The following is an 18,851-nucleotide window of genomic DNA, read 5'->3' on the forward strand; positions in this document are numbered from 1 at the left end:
CCCCTTCCGACTACCATTTGTTTCGATCGATGCAGAACGCTTTGACTGGAATACACTTCACTTCAGAACAGGGTATCAAAAATTGGCTCGATTCATTCTTGGCTTCAAAAGATGAACGCTTCTTCCGCGACGGAATCCATAAATTGCCAGAAAGATGGGAAAAAGTAGTGGCTAGCGATGGACAATACTTTCAATAATGTATTAATTCATTTTATCATTCAAATAAATGCGTTTTTCAAGCAAAAAACGGACCGAAGTTGTACACCCAATAAAATTATATGAGTCGTGAGCGGATGGAACGCGGAGTTGCGCGAGCTCGCGTACGCTTCTCGCGCGATGAAGGTGTTCTCACTAATTACAGTTGAGATTTTTCGACGACAAAGCGTGGAGTCGCGTAGATAAAGCCGACTGGCCGGTCGGAACGACGCTATTAAGCAACGACGCGACATCGTTAAGCGAATTAACCGAAACCTTAGCGGTAATTGTCCGCGGATCGGCCTAACGGACGCTCAATCCATGACTAAGTCCGCGGTGCTAATGAGCGGCGAGACTTAACGCCAGATTACTGACCTAATCCCTTTGACGAGCGATTTGCGTGTCCTCGTACTGCGACACGTTACTTAATATCCTGCGCGCCTATGTTCATGTGTGCTCGGATCAGATAGCGTCAACGGTCGAATAAATCAAATCGTCGCCACCCTCGAGCTACCCTTGATCACTCCTAATTTTACCAACGCGACTTTGGAGCCCAGATACTTCGTTTTTTCTCAATAAACCAGCTCGACCTTCACGGCTCCCAGATACTTGCCGCGAAATTTTTGATCAATGAAGTCGGAAGTGAGAAAACGCATGTGCAAGATTCTCGTGTTTTATTTCCAAATAATAGCATAAGATAATTGCATAAGATACGTGTATGAAAAAAAAAAAAACATTCCAGGTCGCTAGAGCACATTTGTAAGATGTTCAGAAAACTATCGTTTCCATTGACAGTTAATAAATAAAATGAATGTGACAGGCAACTTTCTTCTGTAACCTATCTTTCCTCATGATTTTGTCATGTTCATTTTACGGCTATTTATTGACTGTCAAGGAAAAAGACAGTTTTCTGAGCATTTTACAGATATATTCAAGTAACCTAAAGTACTCATTTATACAAATATCCCTAGGTAAACTTTCATATTTGTCAATGACATGAGATAATTGATGATGGAAACTATAATTTTTTAAATCACATTTATGAGACAAATATGCTATATAAATTTAATCATTAAATTTCCATCATATAATAATATAAACTTTGTCGTATTGATGCAGTAACAAATTCACTGAAAGTTATACTCAAATTTTCTTATTACATTCTGCACGATATATTGCTTTGAACAAATTTTGATTATTCTTTTCGTATTTTTATTTCTTTATTCTATGTGATAGAAATATGAGTGTCATGTGAACTACTAAGAACTATAAGGGATGCAACCTTTATAAATCGATTAGTAAATTCGCTGTTAAATTTTTGTACACTTATCTGTCTAGGAATTTTTATTTGGAAATGATACGCAAGAATTTTCAGGCTGTCGTTTCTCGCTTATGACGACTCAACATGCCCGCGGGGAATACTCAGGAGTTTTAAGGAGAAGCTAAAATGGATGACGAATTCTAGAAATGTCGATAACGTAGAAGCGATCTTCACTAACGCGACTATCCTATCTTCTCTTCTATTTCTTGTACATTTAAATCTTCACATATCTTGTACATATTGATCTTCACTAACATGATTATCCTATCTTCTCTTCTATTTCTTGTACATATAAATCTTATATAAATGTCTGCTCTGTTTTATTATATTTAGCGAAAAAGCTAATCATGTATATACAAAAATCTTTCTGCAAACTTTTCGCATATTTTTAGGCTTGTAAAAACGCTTGCATAAGTACAACAACAATGTTCTTTGGCATTTTTGAACGGAGCAAACACACGTTCGAAATATACAAGTTGCAGAACTTTTGTATCAGACAAATATTTATGCTAACTGACAGTTTGAGATGTCAATTTAAAATTTTTGTATTATTTCCATCCTATATTGAGCAATGCTCCGACTAATTCTTGCACGTATTTTCATTGTGTAGAAACATTTATAATTCCGTGCAACCAATACGACGTAAACTTTGCAGAAAAAGGTCAGTGTTTCGTCGGCAAAGTTTTGGAGTATGGAATTCTCTTAAGAAAAAAAAAAAAAGAAAAGAAAACAAAACAAAATGAAAAAGAAACGAATGAGGAAGACAGTGAAAACAAGGGGACTTCTCTCTGTCTCCCGTCTCGAACGAATTCATTTGGTGAGACCGCAAAAAAAGAGAGAGAAAGAGAGACAGGGCGAGAGCGGTGGCGAGTCCGGTCGGTTAATTTCTTCCGAGTTACTGTTTCAGGGGGGTCAGGTGATACGGCGATGTCGTTTGTATGGGTACGTACGGAGGAGAGGCCCCGGGCGCGGGCGCACAAAAGGGGCGAGGATGAATCGCCTCCGGAGAGCGCACGGGACAAATGGGGACATTAAGTCGCTTTTGCCGCCCGGTACCGGGTGCTACCGGTACCTTCCGTGCTCTCTCGCGCGACCCAACCCAACATAAACCCTCCCTCCTCCCGCTCCCTCGCATTCTACTCTTCCTCTTGCCGCTCCGTGTTGTGCACGTGTGCACAAATTCCACCCGTGTTTTGCACGCGCGAGCACATACATCTCTTGTGACGCGTCCGTGAACGCGAGACGCGCGCCTATATCGGCGTGTCGCATCGCGTGACCCACACTCGTGAATGATATCCCAGATAGACTTTCGTGATCATCACGAGACAGTCGATGACGGATACTTTACAAAATTCTTTTCGTTACATTGATGATGATAATATACTTTGATTGAATCGACCAATAAATTCACATCACACAGTAATGTAAGTTTCTTGTTGTATTGATGCAGCGACAAACTCTTTCTCTCTCTCTCTCTCTCTTACCGAAAGTTACACTCAGACTTTCATACTTTATTCTACATGATGTATTTGCTCCGAGCAAATTTTGGTAAATTCTTTTAGTGTTTCTATCTTTAGTATTTTTATTTCGTTACTTTGTGTGTTAGATATTAATGTCATGCGCAACACTTGTAAGGGATACGATCTTTACAAATTAAGTGGTAAAGTTGCTGCCAAATTTACGTATACTTGTCTACTTGGGGATGACACGAATAGTCGATACGATAGTGATTTCAGCCTATGAAATATTGTCCTCGAATTGCCTTTCGAAGTCGGGCTTTGACACTGATACTTTAATCCCGCGCCAAAAAGTTTACTTCTAAAGTTTAATTCCTAAAATTTAATTCAATTTTATGTTATCATGGAGGCACTCGAGGCGTAGAAATACGTAGTATAACACTGTCTTCAAAATATTTGCTCTTCAAATTTCTTGAAGTGTAATTTTGCTCAGAAAGTACAGAGTAATCGTCGTGTCATTTAAATTTTCCACTTTGAATCGTATATTTTTTCTCGGAACTGAAGGGCAAATGATCGTCACAGGATCATATTCATTCTAATCGATTGAAATATTCGCCCATACATAAAAACAGAGTTCTCTGCTCTAAGCTAAAATGAAATATTCTTGGATAAATAATTGTACGTAATCACAACTAAGAAAATTCCTATATATAAATCTGACAGCAACTTTACTAGTTAATTTGTAAAAATTTCATTCCATATGAGTGGTTCAGTATTTAACACACAATGACAAAATAACAATACGATAGAAATTATCAAAATTCGCTGTAAACAATATATCATGTAAAATGTGATGTAAAAATCTAAATGTTACTTTTAATAAATCTGTTGCTTTATTCAATATAACAAAAATTTACATTAATATAGGATATAAATTTTATTATTAATTCAATATAGTCATATTTACTCTATAAATGTGATTTAAAAAATCATAAAGTTTTTTTTTCCATCATTGATTGTTATCGTGATCATGATTGTTATTGTAATCATGAAAATCTATCTGGGTACCCAGGCAAGTGTATGTAAATTTTGCAGTTTTATCTTGGTTGATTTGTAAAGAATATATCCCTTATAAATAGTTTACATAACACTGATATTTACCATATAGAAAGATGAAATAAGAATACGAAAAGAATGATCAATTTTGCTGAAAGCAATCAAATGTAATGTGAAAGTACCGAGTGTGATTTTCAGTAAACTTATAGCTGCATCGACATAACAAAAAATTTACATTACTGCATGATGCACATTTAATTATTGACTCAATATAGCATATTTGCTCTATAAATATTACTTAATAAATTGCAAAGTTATCCTCATCGATTGTTTCACATCACGAAAGTCTATCTGACTTCACTCTTGCGATTTCGAGTGGCAGTATTTGCACTGTCGCTCCTACTGAAATCACTACCGTTTTTCACTCGTTTTCTATTCCAAGAAATTTAGAGAGTAAATAGAGATCTGTTGAGATACGCTTTGAAATGCTCAAAATTTTATATTCTTTGCCAATGCAATGAACTAAAAGTGCGCACGTTCGCAGGCAGATTCCACCCTCACTTCGTCGTGCCGCGCTTGACTTTGACGTGCGCGCATTGCTGCATTGACACGTGTCGCGCGTAGCGAACGTGGTTCGCGTCGTCGCCTGTTTACACGTATCCGCGTTGCACCGCGATGAACATCGTAACGATCGCTATCGGCTTCCGGCGGAAAGCGTGGAAGCGTCGTGACTAGTCGGTCGATCTCACTGATCCATCCTTCCTGATGGAAGCCGACAACGTTGTCGTTATGGAGTCGTGATGTGGCGTGGCAATGTCATCTACGCACTTCGAATAATTGTTTTACGATTTCGTAATGTTGTCCCACTATCATCTCGTCTCACGATCGACGAAGCAACAGTCCGTTATAAATCACTTTTATTTATTCAATTTCTCCGTGCACTTCTCTGTGGGCCTGTGTGCCATTCCTCTGTGACCCTATAATTTACAGTGTTCGGAAGTTATTTGCAACGTCATTACAAGTTACTTCTTTTCAGTAACAACTCCATAAGGATATTATTTTTTTCATTAGTAGCGGCAATGGTAACTAATATAATCGTTACTTTGCATATGTAATTTACGTGTATATGAAATAGACAGAAGCGAATTTTAAAAGTAAAAGTGTAAAGACTCATTATCTTTTGAGAAACAATAATGGTAACTATACGGAGAGAAGTTTATGGTAAAAATTGCTGTTACTATTGCTTTTTGTAGTAACATTCTGCAGTAATTCACTTTAACATCCTTTCATTTTATATTTTACTTATATTTTAGGAAATGTGTTATTAAAGCACTTGCTATGTTTCTGGCAAAATTCACTATATTGTTTAGCAAGATATATCTAATGTAAAAGCATATAACAGCAAATGTCGCCACTATAACTCATATACCATATTTCGCATGATTATTCACAAATTTCTTTGTAGTAATCTATTCCTAGACTATCAGAAACATAAATTTGAAAAGAATTTACATGGAAAACGTTATAATATTCCCTCCGTGTAGTCACTCTTTCCAAAAGTAATTTTCCCAATCCTTATAATTTATCCCAACAAACTACATTGAAAATTATAATATAAAACATAATAAAAATGACCATGAACATAGTAAAAATTATTATAAATATAGTAAAAATTCTCATATTTATGGTAAATTTGTACTATGTTGTATTATAATTTTCGTAATAGTGCCAGTCTATTCTCGGACTATTAAAATTATATTGTAATTTTTATTACAATATTCTCTCCGCGTATCACTCGTAGTGACAATTAATCAGATGAATATTAGAAGAAGTGTGTTCGATAAAAAAGAAGACTGTTTTCTCTTCTGACCTGAACATTAGTGACTTTGACATATTGTTGCGCAGACAAACACCGTCGGTATCCCTTGACCTATTCAACAGCCAGCACGAAACCGGAACGGAAAAGAGTTCCAGCACACCCGGTAGATGGTAGCGCAAGGCCGTAGGACGGTTTTCTCGGGGGTAGGAGCGAGGACCTGTCACATTACGGAGTGGAATTTATGCCCGATGCCCAGCGGCGTGACAAGTTGCCTCTGATGAACGGCCCCACCGCGAACTCTTGGCCCTCTACAAGGAGAATAAGGAGGAGGCAGGGAGCGCAGAAGGTAAGGACCAGAAAAGAGTCCTACGCATGCCCGTCCGTCCGTCCTTGGCCCTTTCTCCAAATCTCATCGAATTCTTACGGCGATTTTTATCGCCGGCCTTTGCCCTCGCAATTTACCGTACATCTCGCGAATTCGAATTTGAAATGCCGCAGAGACGCGAATCCCTCCTCCGAATCGGCGAAGCTCGGTGGCCATCTTTAATCACGCTTTAGGGTCCTCTCGAGAGGACTCAACGCAGAACTTCCTGTTGCACAAAAAGAAACACAAAAAGAGGAAAGTAAAAAAAATCTAACCCGTTAAATCTGGCCATCACACATTCGAATGTTGCTCATCTATTATCTCGTTTTGCTTGCCCGTAGCAAAAATATAGAGACCTCGAGGAAGGCTCTCCCACACTTCCGGGAGCGCGTTTCATCTCGGTAAAAGAAAAAGTGCAAAAGAGCCGTTCTGGATAAGTTCTTTAATTGCCACACCGAGCTCATGGGGCACTGCGTGCGACCGTTTCACGGTCGTCATTTTCCACGAAGCTCGCGATGACGTGGGTGGAGATGAGCGAGTCGGTGACGGTGGAGGGTCGCCACGGGGGGTGGAGGGAGAGGCCCTTCCTCTGCGGTCCTCTCTTGCCGGTTCGCCGTAGGGTTTAAAAATCCCATACGATTTTAACGCCCCACGCAAGAGAAGTCGTTCCTCGCCGCGCTAACGCCGCCGGCCGTGCACGGCTCGCCGGTGATAAACACGCCAAGTTACGATTTCTCGGAGCTCGGCGCACCGTGTGCAAGCAACGGCGGTTATTAGTAGCGGTGGCAGTGGTGGCAGTGGTGGTATTTCGTGCTGTACGCGTCCCGAAAGTGGCGCAAATCGAGCTTCGCGACGAAATGTAATGCCGGGCAGCGGAGGCGTGTGGTCCAGCATCACCGCCGACCGTCGTTGCCAAGAGATTATTAATAGATTCAGACACTTGGATGAAACGTCATTCAAAGAGTTCGTCCCATCACATCACACGCACTCATTTGCACAAATTTTCTTTAATTAATATCTCAATAATTGGCATGGTAGTTTGCAAAATGGCATGAGATCTTTCCCTTTAGCTTGATGAGTTCTATACTCATAAAAAAATGTTTTGCTGATCCAGATAGAATTCGAAATATATACAGTTAAAATTTATTGCTGTTTTTTGCATCTGCTAGAGAGAGAGAGAGAGAGAGAGAGCATTTTCGCTATAATTGCAAGACCATTTTCATTTTAGTATAATATAAATTCACCAGATTGAATGCGAATAAGTTTTATATTATTTTGTAGACAATTATGATAATTTTTTAAGTATTAATGATAAGAATTTGGCAAATAAATATTGTTGTTTTGTCTAAAAATTTTGTCCCACTGCACTACGCATATTTATTTGCTAATTTTCTTTAATTAATATGTCAATAATTATCGTAACTTGTAAAATAATGCAGGACTTTTTCCTTCAGACAAATTCTACCTGTATACAAGCAAATATATGCGTTACGTGACACTTTGTATATATATAAAACTTGTGGGTTATAGAGATAAAATATAGAGATAAGAAATAAGACAAAAAAACAATGAAATAAGAAAACAACCCATTGCCTTCAAAGTAAAAAATTAAATAATTCACTCATTGAATGAAATAATTATATTAGTGAAGACAATAGGGTTTTTTATTTCTCAATTTTCCGAGCAAAGCGTTCAGCTGTATTAAAGGAAGGGAAAGGATCAACGCTTCAGGTAGATACATTAAGAGATTCTTCGTGTCAGGTCCGAAATAACATAAGATGCGCAGAGTTTTCTGAGAATTATGGGACGTATAAGATCTTAGGAAATACGTCGCAGCTATAAAGTTATGGTCAAGTCGGGATAGTATTGTTTAAATATGGTTTTCATGCGTGGCCGAAAAGCCGGGAAAAATTTCAAGAACGAAGTCGACCATCTACCCGACATTGTGATCAGTGTGTGTAAGCCACGTATCACCTAGCGCCTTACAGCTCGTTAAGTCCTTACAAGCGATTTAAGTTTCCATGGAGTAGAAAGCGCCAACGGTACGCGTTCACGCGAATCCGACGTTTGTTTCTGTAACATGACGAGTCGACTTTCCCGGGATTTCAACGAAATTTGCAACTAGCACGTGCACGAATGATGTCTGAGCGAATTAACTGGCATGTTTGATGCGCAAGGCGGAGATGTAACGATGTCTAAATTCAGGATGCTGAGATCAAGAACGCTGAGCATCCGATCGGGGGCTTGTTGTCACAGCGAGTGATCGTCGATTTGGCATCCCGTCGCGCAAAATGAATATATATATATATATATATCTTTATCGTTGCAAAAAGGTGATTACGCCAACGGTAGCAACCTATTTCTCTCTCCCTCCCTCCCTTTCTTTCTCTCTCTTCTCTCTCTCTCTCTCTTTCTCTATGGGCCAGCGTGGAACAAAGATCCGGAACCATGAGTATAATTTCACGGCAGGGCCGTGGCATGGCCATCAGAGATCGCCGTGGCAGCGAGTCCCGCGGCGCATGTATATCATTTTTACAGCCCGGCGCTATCGAAGTTACGACCGCGCGAGAATCGCTCGAAACGTCGAACGCGAAAGGGGGAGAACGTGGCCGATAACGGGCCGGTGACTTGTCGTCGTATCGCGAAATAGCGCGTACGTGAACTGCATCGGGATGCGTGCCGATCGCCGACAACGGACGGATACGCCGTCGTTGTAAACTTCCGCTCATGGCCGGGACCTCAGCCGATTCTTCGTCGAATACCTCGCGACGATACTTGGCACACGTCGTCGATTTTATTCTCTCCCACCTTCCACTGACATTCTTGTCGGGGAAAAAAAGGCGCGTGTAGTCACCCAGATAGACAGATGTGCGTAAACTTCACTTCGTATTGAATTACGCAATGACACACGAAGGATGTATTATTCACGTTTTATATGCAAGCAGACGATATTCAATCATGTCTACCGCATCCGATGACCTCATATAATGAATGCTAAAGCACATCATTAACCTTCTGAGCGCAAAGTATTTCGAAGCCAAACGATCAATGAGAACGGGATACTTTGAACTGTCATAAGGCAATCGGTGGAAGAAGTAACTTCTTGAAAGATCGATATAATGGACCAAGATAAATGAAAACTTGTTCATTACCGACGCTGAGGTCATTAAAAAAAATTACACACACACACACACACACATATATATATATGGATATAAATGCCCACCGCAACAGTTGAAAACTGTTGCTTGTGTTGATAGTATGAGCTGAAGAAATTCGTCAGATGCATATAATTCCATAATTCTGAAAAGGTTAAATGAAGTTTTATGCTGGGTATCTGGACTTAAGTGTAGTAACACTTATATGCAGGTAGAGTTTACATCGCACAACGTTTCTGCATACGTCCGTTGCTACATTTAAGTCCAGACACCCAGCTGATGATGTCAACTTTGCACATGGCAATATGTCAAGAAACGACATGAAAATTTGAGAGCAACTTCAAATTTGTTGCTGCACCAATGTAATAAAAAATTGTAATCATCGAATGATATAAATTTAATGATTAATTAAAAACAAATAATTGTCTCCTCAAATATGATACAAGAATTGTAAAGGTCTCTCAGTCGATTGTTGCAAGTGCAAATTTATCTGAGCAGCAGCGAAAATATTGCAACACTTTTAATTCGATAAGAACTTCCGAGAACGCAAGTTTTTTTTTTCGGAAAGTTACTAAAATTTGAAATTTAAATTTATTATAAAACAAACTTTCTCCTATTTGATACTGATTCATTGTGAAATTCAGCGAAAAAAGAATGTTAAATAATATTTTCGTCTTCACTGCGGCGGGCAATGCAGTTACGCGTCGCGGAAAGACGGAACCTTTTCTCTCGAGTGGTCTTTCTGTAGTGCGAAAATTTCGACCGACAATGTGTCGCGGAAAAGCGGAGAATGTGAAGAGAACATTTCGATTTCCAATTAATTAAGATCATGATACGACGCGACAGTGGATTCGCTGGAAATCACGGTCAGCGCGGCTTTCACGCTTTCCCCGGCGAGTTAACGTCGCGACGCTAACCGGCTTCCTTCCTTCTCTCGTCTCGTTTGAAAAACTCCCCCGGCGGATCTCCGGCCGCTCAGGTGGTGATGATACTGCGCGGAGATGTGCTTCTATCGACGAATACTCTCCTCTTCGTCGATACGCGACCGCGTTGCCCGCTTTTCAAACTTCGTCGCGGACGGACGAAGGCGAGAATAGCACGCGCGCGGCAATTGTCTACCCTAATAAACGTATCGTATGTTCGATTCGCCGCTGCATAATGCAGCCGCGTGTGCAGTCGCATCGATCGGCTTCCAATCCGCTTTACATGCAGACACTTTTATCTAAAGTATTACGCGAAAGTGACTTGAACTTCCATTCGCCGAATAATACACTTGTAAAGTATTTACTATTACAAGAACTTTATTTTACATTGCACTAAAATAATCAACGGTATGTTGCCCAATTAATTACACTAAAGTTGTTTAAACATAATTCCATATAAAAATTCTGCAAGGTGATTTCGCACGTCCCGTGAATAAATTAAAATTTGGAACGAGGAATTCAACAGTAGAGAACTCTACCGATATTTAATCGATGCAAAAGGAATCAGCCAATAAGAAACACTGTCGGTGATGATGAAGAATGAATCTTTATACAATTTATACACGTGCATATTTATATTTCTTACAGTATTTATATAAATGTATATATGTAAATTTATATTTATACTTCTTTATATTTATATTTTTTATTATATATTTTTATTATATATATTTTCTTAAATATACCTTTGCAGTAATATTTTAGGTGCAATAAACAACCGTTAATTGGCTCTTAATGGCTCTTGAAAAAAATATTTGAAAATGTATTCGTGAGATATAAAGTTTATTCACAGAAACAAATTTTATATTCACTAATAAATTTTGAAATATTTTTTCTTCCTACTATTTTTCTTTATTGAATTTGATAATCACAATCCTAACCGACTATTTTATTTTGATTTTTAAAAATTATTTCTTGATTATTTACTCTGATTATTTATTTATTCTACAAATGATACTATTTATAGATATTTACAATCATAACAAGAAATATGCATAAAGTCATACAGTTCGGACGTGCTTCCGACCCTTTTCAAACGACGACTCTCTTCAATAAACAGGAGACTCGAGGAATTCCCGTTGAACAGATAAGAATAACGAGAGAGACAGAGAGAGAGAGAGAGAGAGAGAGAGAGAGAGAAAAGCGCGAGGGAGAAACGTTCGGATAACAAATCGCGAGGAGAAGGTCGATCAGAGGCTGAGGGCAGGTGTGCAGGTGCGCGAAACTCGCTGTAGACCGAACGAAAAGGTTCGCGGCTCGCAACGGAGGTAGCTGTCCCGGGAGAGCCGCTGTGTGTACCACCTACGGGAACGAGACGCGGCGTATTCCGGTGGTACGAGACGCCGCTGTCGCGCGGGTGAAACCCGGCGAGCCATGGAAACGCGGATATCGTGGGAGAGAAGTTCGCGCGGCGTAAGCGTAGGCGCTCGGCCATTGGTCGGCACGGATGCGACGAGAGATCGGAGGTGTAGGTGGGACAGGAGTTTATGCCTGTTTCCCTCCCCCTTCCCCTTTTCTCTCTCTCTCTCTCTCTCTCTCTCTCCCCCCTTCCTCCTCCCCCTCTCTCTTTCTCCTCGTTCTCTCTCCCTCGTCCTCTTCCCCTTTCCCTCGCGAGCGAGATACGAGAACGAGTTACTGGCTCATTGTACGCGCACGCGATCGGAATCGACGGGGACTCGTTATCGCGGCCGCTCGCGTTTTCCATTCGAAATTTCGTTTTCCGCTCGGATACGATATCGACACCGGATATCTGTCGGCCGAGTTGGAGGCGAGAGGGGGGGGGAGGGAGGGGGAGGTGGTGCGCGCAGCAGCTTTACGAGAGGGGGGTTGGTTGCGCGACGCGCGGCGCCGAGGACTGTTCCGCTGCTCCGGGGATCCAGGCCAAGCGACTCTCTTTTACGAGGCTATTTTTATCTAAACGCATCTACGTCCCCACCTCTCCCCCCCCTCTCCCCTCACCTCCCTCCCTCTCCACCCCCACCAGCGCCGACCGGGCGAAATGAAATCGGCGCGAGATAACGAGAACGCTAATACCCGGATCGTCGGATCAAAAACTCGGCTCGCGCGAATTGCACGCTTCGCGATACAAACCCTGCGAGAGGTCCGACGCGGAAATCGATTAGCGATTTCCCTCCCTGCGCGCGGCCCTTCTGTTGGAAAATACATTACGCGACGCGTAAAAATTATTATGTCCAACAGACAAATTTATCTTGTGAGAACTATTGGACAACGAATTCTCTCCTGTTGGATACGCCGGCGCGTCGCGGAACCCATTGGAAAAGAAAGTGCTGCGATTTTTCGCCGCTGACTAGGCGGATCATACGCAGCCATCGCGCGGAAGCAATCCTTCTTTTCTTGTGTGACCATTCTCCGAAATGTACGTTGCACGACCGGTAATATCGTGGAAAGACGACGAGGAGAGAGAACGTTTCGATTTCTCGTTGATTAAGATTGCAACAAGATGCGACGGTACTCGCAGCAAGTCGCGACGAATAAAAAGATAAGAAAAGAAAGAAAACGAAGGGGACAACATGGAAGACAAAATTCATCGCAGCTAATCGTGGCTGGAATTATATTCGCTGCTGCAATCCAAAATTCGCTGTTATTAGCAGATATTTTGCTACTATTGCTATTAGATCAGTGTGATAGCCAACTTTATTATACAATTTTAGCTCGGATTTACAATACTTCTCAAAATACTCATGTGTGCTACACTGTAAAAACTGATGTGTTAAATTTAACATTTTATGTGTTCCAAATCATTCACTCTCATTTATGTGTAAATTTAACACAAAACAAATGTGGTAAAAAATAACACGTGTAATATGTAAAAAATTAACAAAAGAATTTAACACAAAACAAATGTGGTAAAAAATAACACGTGTAATATGTAAAAAATTAACAAAAGAATTTAACACAAAACAAATGTGGTAAAAAATAACACGTGTAATATGTAAAAAATTAACAAAAGAATTTAACACAAAACAAATGTGGTAAAAAATAACACGTGTAATATGTAAAAAATTAACAAAAGAATTTAACACAAAACAAATGTGGTAAAAAATAACACGTGTAATATGTAAAAAATTAACAAAAGAATTTAACACAAAACAAATGTGGTAAAAAATAACACGTGTAATATGTAAAAAATTAACAAAAGAATTTAACACAAAACAAATGTGGTAAAAAATAACACGTGTAATATGTAAAAAATTAGCAAAAGAATTTAACACTTGAATACCGTCAGGAATCACAGTTTATGTTAAATTGGCATATGTATAATGTTAAATTAACTAAAATAAAACGTTACTTTAACATTTGAGAAAAGTATTAATCTATGGTTTTAATGAAATTAAAATTGACATATTCTATGTTTGACATATTAAATATGTTAATTTAACACAACTTGTGATTCTTAACGGTATTCAAGTGTTAAATTCTTGTGTTAATTTTTTTCATATTATGCGTGTTACTTTTTAACACATTTGTTTTGTGTTAAATTTACATATAAATGAGAATGGATGATTTGGGACACATAAAATGTGTTAAATTTAACACATCAGTTTTTACAGTGTAGTCAAATTGTTTGTACTCCTTATCTATCTCTCTGTAGTAAATTGATATTAGTTATAATTTTAAGTGTCAATATATTAGACGCGAGATTAAGCTACTACAGACGAATTCTTACAACTGTTTTTTTCCATGCATGTGCTTCGCTGACACGATGACAAGTTTCCCGTGCGGTTTCTTTGAATGCGGTGAGCTTACGTGGAAAATGAAATCGGATAACCGGAAGATATTTCGAGAGACCGAAGTTAATCCGACAGGAAAATCGGGCACGCGCGCGCGGAAGAAAAGCTTTTTGTTCGATTCGAATAACAGCAATCGTAAAGGTCATTTATACCTGCCTTTCATCGACACTCGAATTGGTGAAAGGAAACCACGAAAGAAACGCGAAAAAAGACAATGTTTAACTTTGTTAACCGAATAGTAGAGTAATAGTTAAGAGGACCTGATCATTGTTCATTGTTTGCTTTGTTTGGGACATCCCCACCTGTTATCGCCCTTTTGTTACGTTTTTTTTTGTATTTTTATTGTATACGAAAGTTTTCAGCTATATATATGTGATTTTTGTCGATAGAGACATAGGATGCGGGAAATTTCGACCTGAACTTTTTACCATAATATTTATTATAACCTGAAGGGTCAGTGTATATATGTTTGGATACAAACTGAGAGAGACCTATTTAACGTCTCTCTCCGAATGACGAAAAATGCACAATATGCCACCTGTAGGTTCTAAAGAGGTCCTCTGAGAAAAGTTTGTAGGTTAAACAGAATTAAATAAAGTTAGCTTCAGAGGTTGACCTCAAAATACCAAAATAGGCGTTAAATAGAACCATTGATGTCAAAAGTAAGATCACAATTTTCCTCTAAGATCAAAATTCAATCTACTCTTTTTAACATCTGCATATTCTGAAGTATCAATGTATGTGTAATACACATGGGAACTTAAGTTCTACTTAACGTCTATAAATGACAGAAAACGCATAAAACAGCACTTGCAGATTCCAAAGAAGACAGCAAAGTTAAGTAGAATCAAGTTTAAGTTAAATAGAATTAAACGAGGTTGATATTGAGTATCAAAGAGATCTTAATTTTGAGTATCAAAGTAGTTAAATGGAACATTAAGAGAGAGGATCAAAATTTCAACCTGATACAGTATACTCTAAAGCTTTAAACTGGCATATGTGACTACGAGTCTCGGGTCAATGTTCCGGACGAGTTTACAGGTATCTTGCTGACAAGTGGAAATGAATACTCATTCTCACGATTCTATATCTTGACGCAATAATCAGATTTCAATCCAGCATACCGTGACATGTTTGTTTACACCGAGGAATACCAAAAGACACTCACAAAACGTGGGCTATATTTTGTTACCGAATAAAAGAAGGAGCCTTTTAGTTGGACAACATCGCTAAAGATATATTGATCATATACATTCTATTTCACTGGATCATTCTTCCCACCATGCATCGTTGGAGGGTTGAATGGAGCGACCACCCCGTGGTAGCCACGAGACGTCAGCATGCAAAAAAGATGAAAGAAAAGAAAAGGCCCGACGACCTGCTATAGAAAAACCAGCCCATGGATACGAACATCATTGCGAATGGCATCGGGTGATCCAGTGACCGATGGTTACAAGCAGGTAAAAAGGAAAATGTTCATCGTCGTAAAAGATGTCATTAAAAACAATCAGTCAAGACTCGGAAGTAACTTTTCTAGTCTGAAGGCATGTCACGTGCCCGTCTTTGCAACCGTTGGGATGACACGTAGCAAGAATAAATGTTCGAGAAAGGTGCGTAACGCATTAAAACGGCAACAATGAATGTGAGGACGAGGACTGTACTCTCTCTTTCTCTCTCTCTTTCTCTCTCCTTTTCTTTCCCACGTTGCCAGACGCAAACGTCCCTGACTTGTGCCTATTGGAAAAATTCCCCGAAGTCATCCATTAACATCGCTCGTGTCGAAATAGGCTCGTAGCTTTGTTTAACTGCAGCTTGGTCACGTTTGGAAAATCCTTGAAAATTCGGACGATTTATTCGGACGATGAACAAAGGCCGGAAGATGTTTTCTGGCTTGAGAACAAAGGTTCTTGCAAAAGGTAGAGAGGTAAGAAGATACGCTTAAGAACATTATTGCGTGCAATAAAGATTATTTATCATTGGTATTCTGTACGGTATACTCTACTATTCGCCATATTTCGCCGATTTCTGCAATTTCTAATTATTTTCTTCTTCGAACGGATACCACCTTCAGCCAAATCGGTGAAACAATGAAAGCAAGTTCGAGTATCAGTTTTTTATATGAGCCTTGGGCTCATTTAAACGGATTTTTTGGGGTAAAGCTGAGTCTTATTCCTCAATAGAACGTGTATGTACAAAAATTCGTAGACAAGAATGTCACTTGCCTTTTCAACGATGTCATTAATGTTTTCATCGACGTCTTTTTTTGAAATAATCGAAAGGATGGTTTTACTACTGACAATCATGAAAATATTTAACCAGAGCAACTTACAAAGGAAAAGATTAACGCTAAGAAGATTACGACGCGTCAAGTGCTTCCGTGACTTCTTCGGTTATATTCGGCTTTATATTAATTCGTGTAGGAACTTCAGTGTTTCTGACAAACTGAAATAGCATGTATGAAAGTAATACTTCAAGTTATCGTAAAGCTATCGGTATTTCTCACACATACCTGCATAATAGCCTCAATATGCAAGTAACTAGGATATTAAAATGTTCTGATCAGATATTGATTTTTATTATTTAGAGATTACTTTTCAAAAAAGTAGAAACTGTTGTAGAAAATATGTCGACGCAATATCTTTCAGATTTCAGAAAAATATCAAGTGTCATATACTTCAGAAAAATATAAAGTATCATATACAGGTTGAGTCACTTAACGTTAGACTCTACAATGTCGTTTTTGATATTAGAGGAAAACGTATAAAGAGTGGATTGTGATTAGCAGGGTTGGTTAACAACAATATCTATCCCTTCCAATCACAATTTATTCCTTACATAATTCCCTCTAATATAAAACGGAAGCGCAAGGTAGTCAGGAACCGAATCGGGGACTTTCGCTTACTAAACGACTGCTCTATGAACTACATTTCAATTTTCTTGGAAAAAATATATTCCGACCGTTCCGCAAATGTGAGTGTACATCCTTTGGCTAAATTAGCAGTACATGCTCGGTCTAGATATTCTTATGTCGATGGTCCCGACAGATGGAATGGCTGGCAGTGCGCATAGCACTACCAGGATCAGGATCGGCGGCCGAGAAATCCGAACGGTTGGCTCCCTCACCACCCGTCGCGAAGCACGGCATCTTCAAAGGCCGCGGAGACTTCATCATCGATACCATCCTGATCACCGCCGACAGATTAGACGAGCACCCTCTCCCTCGTCTTACAGTCCGTTCGCCTGGTTGCTCGACTCGCTCCTACCCTCGCCTCTTTTTCTCATCGCTCCTCGAGTTCTTCAGCGAACCTCTCGAAATTTTTTTTCGAGGAGACATATGATAAGTTTGCATTCTTGAGATTCTGTTTCTGTATTTCTTTTAGCGAAATCAAAGAGAAACAGGTGTCGTCGTTGATTCGATATCCTTAAGACATTTTGTTCGCTCAGACTTCTTTGCGATCACATCAATGTGCAGTTTGCCAAACTCTAAAGTCTGATTTACAACGTGTTCTGCTTCCTGTTTCTTATTCTTTATCTTTTTGTAACTAAAGACTCAAGCTTTAACCCTTTAAATGGATATAGTTAGGTAATTATACTTTAAAGGATATAGTTGAAATGTTTTTTAATGGTGGTGACTCTAATATCTATTACAAGTTTACATAACATACATGACAAATTTGTGAAATATAAGAAACCTTATAATACACGTTATTATTATGATTATTGCTTGACAAAAATCGACTACTGAATGTTTAGTGTAAGACATTTTAAACTTTACATGAGATGGTTAAAATATTGACCACAAACTTATCAGTGATGTAATGTATCTAAGTACATGTACTTAGATACTGTATCTAGATACTTTTTAATTCTGGTACTTACATTTGTATCTAGATTAAAGAGACTTGAAAATACCTAGTTTTGCTTGATTTGATTGACCGTTTTCCCGACTGTTTGATACGCCATCAAAGTGGATGTACACTACGATGCCAATATACAGGTTAGACAAAGACAGATGTATGAATTAAGTATATTAGCAACCTGTATGTTAGAGATTAGAGATCAAAAGAATATACATTACCGTCAGTACTGATTACGTTTATGAAATACCGAGTGTTGAGTTTATTTGGCCTGACAACAAAGAAAGTTCTCGAGAACAAATCCGTGGCGAAACATATACAAAAAAGTCTCTCTTTGCAATATTATAATATTATTCTTGATATATTTAAAAAATATAATACAGTCTTACCATCTTCGGCAGTGAAACGCCTATTCAGTACAGGCGGTCAGATTTTAACACCGAGACGGAATTGTCTGAGCGATGAGCATTTTGAAATAATGCTAATGTTGAACAAAAACAAACAATACAAAAAAATATAATTTATTAATAATGTAATAATTAATATTATTAATGGATGCAGGAATGTATTCATTAACTTGCTGATATTAAATAAAATCTACAAAAAAATAATTTTATCTTTGTTACCTTATTCTAGGCTGCCTTGTCATTACATATATTTATTTATTTCTTATGAATTATTTCGGAATTCAAAAATAAAATATATCTAGATATTTTTTTCTTGTATTTGTATCTGTAACTAGATACTTTTGAAAAAAAAGTATCGGTGCCTAGGTGCATTTGTTGGAAAGTATCTGTATCTGTATCTAGATACCAAAAAAAATGTCTATATCACTGAAACTTAAAGCTACAAATGCTAAACTAGAAAGAAATAAAAAGAAAGATACAGG

At 38.7% G+C, this 18,851-nt stretch overlaps 1 protein-coding gene and 1 long non-coding RNA gene across 5 annotated transcripts in view; one reads left to right on the plus strand and one right to left on the minus strand.

The window, feature by feature from the left end:
* The window catches only part of LOC116849656, a 293,934-nt gene that overhangs the window by 134,948 nt on the left and 140,135 nt on the right, over positions 1-18,851 (plus strand). Inside the window, exon 3 of the long non-coding RNA XR_004379189.1 lies at positions 5,935-6,194. This is a non-coding gene — a long non-coding RNA (uncharacterized LOC116849656). The remainder of the gene's footprint in view (positions 1-5,934; positions 6,195-18,851) is intronic.
* LOC116849652 (transcription factor Sox-1a) overlaps positions 1-18,851 on the minus strand; it is a 218,211-nt gene that overhangs the window by 55,445 nt on the left and 143,915 nt on the right. The gene's annotated exons all lie outside the window — the stretch shown is intronic.

This window comes from Odontomachus brunneus, unplaced genomic scaffold (genome assembly GCF_010583005.1).
Source record: "Odontomachus brunneus isolate Ranch 3 - 2012 unplaced genomic scaffold, Obru_v1 Obru_scaffold_123, whole genome shotgun sequence".
NCBI lineage: Eukaryota > Metazoa > Arthropoda > Insecta > Hymenoptera > Formicidae > Odontomachus > Odontomachus brunneus.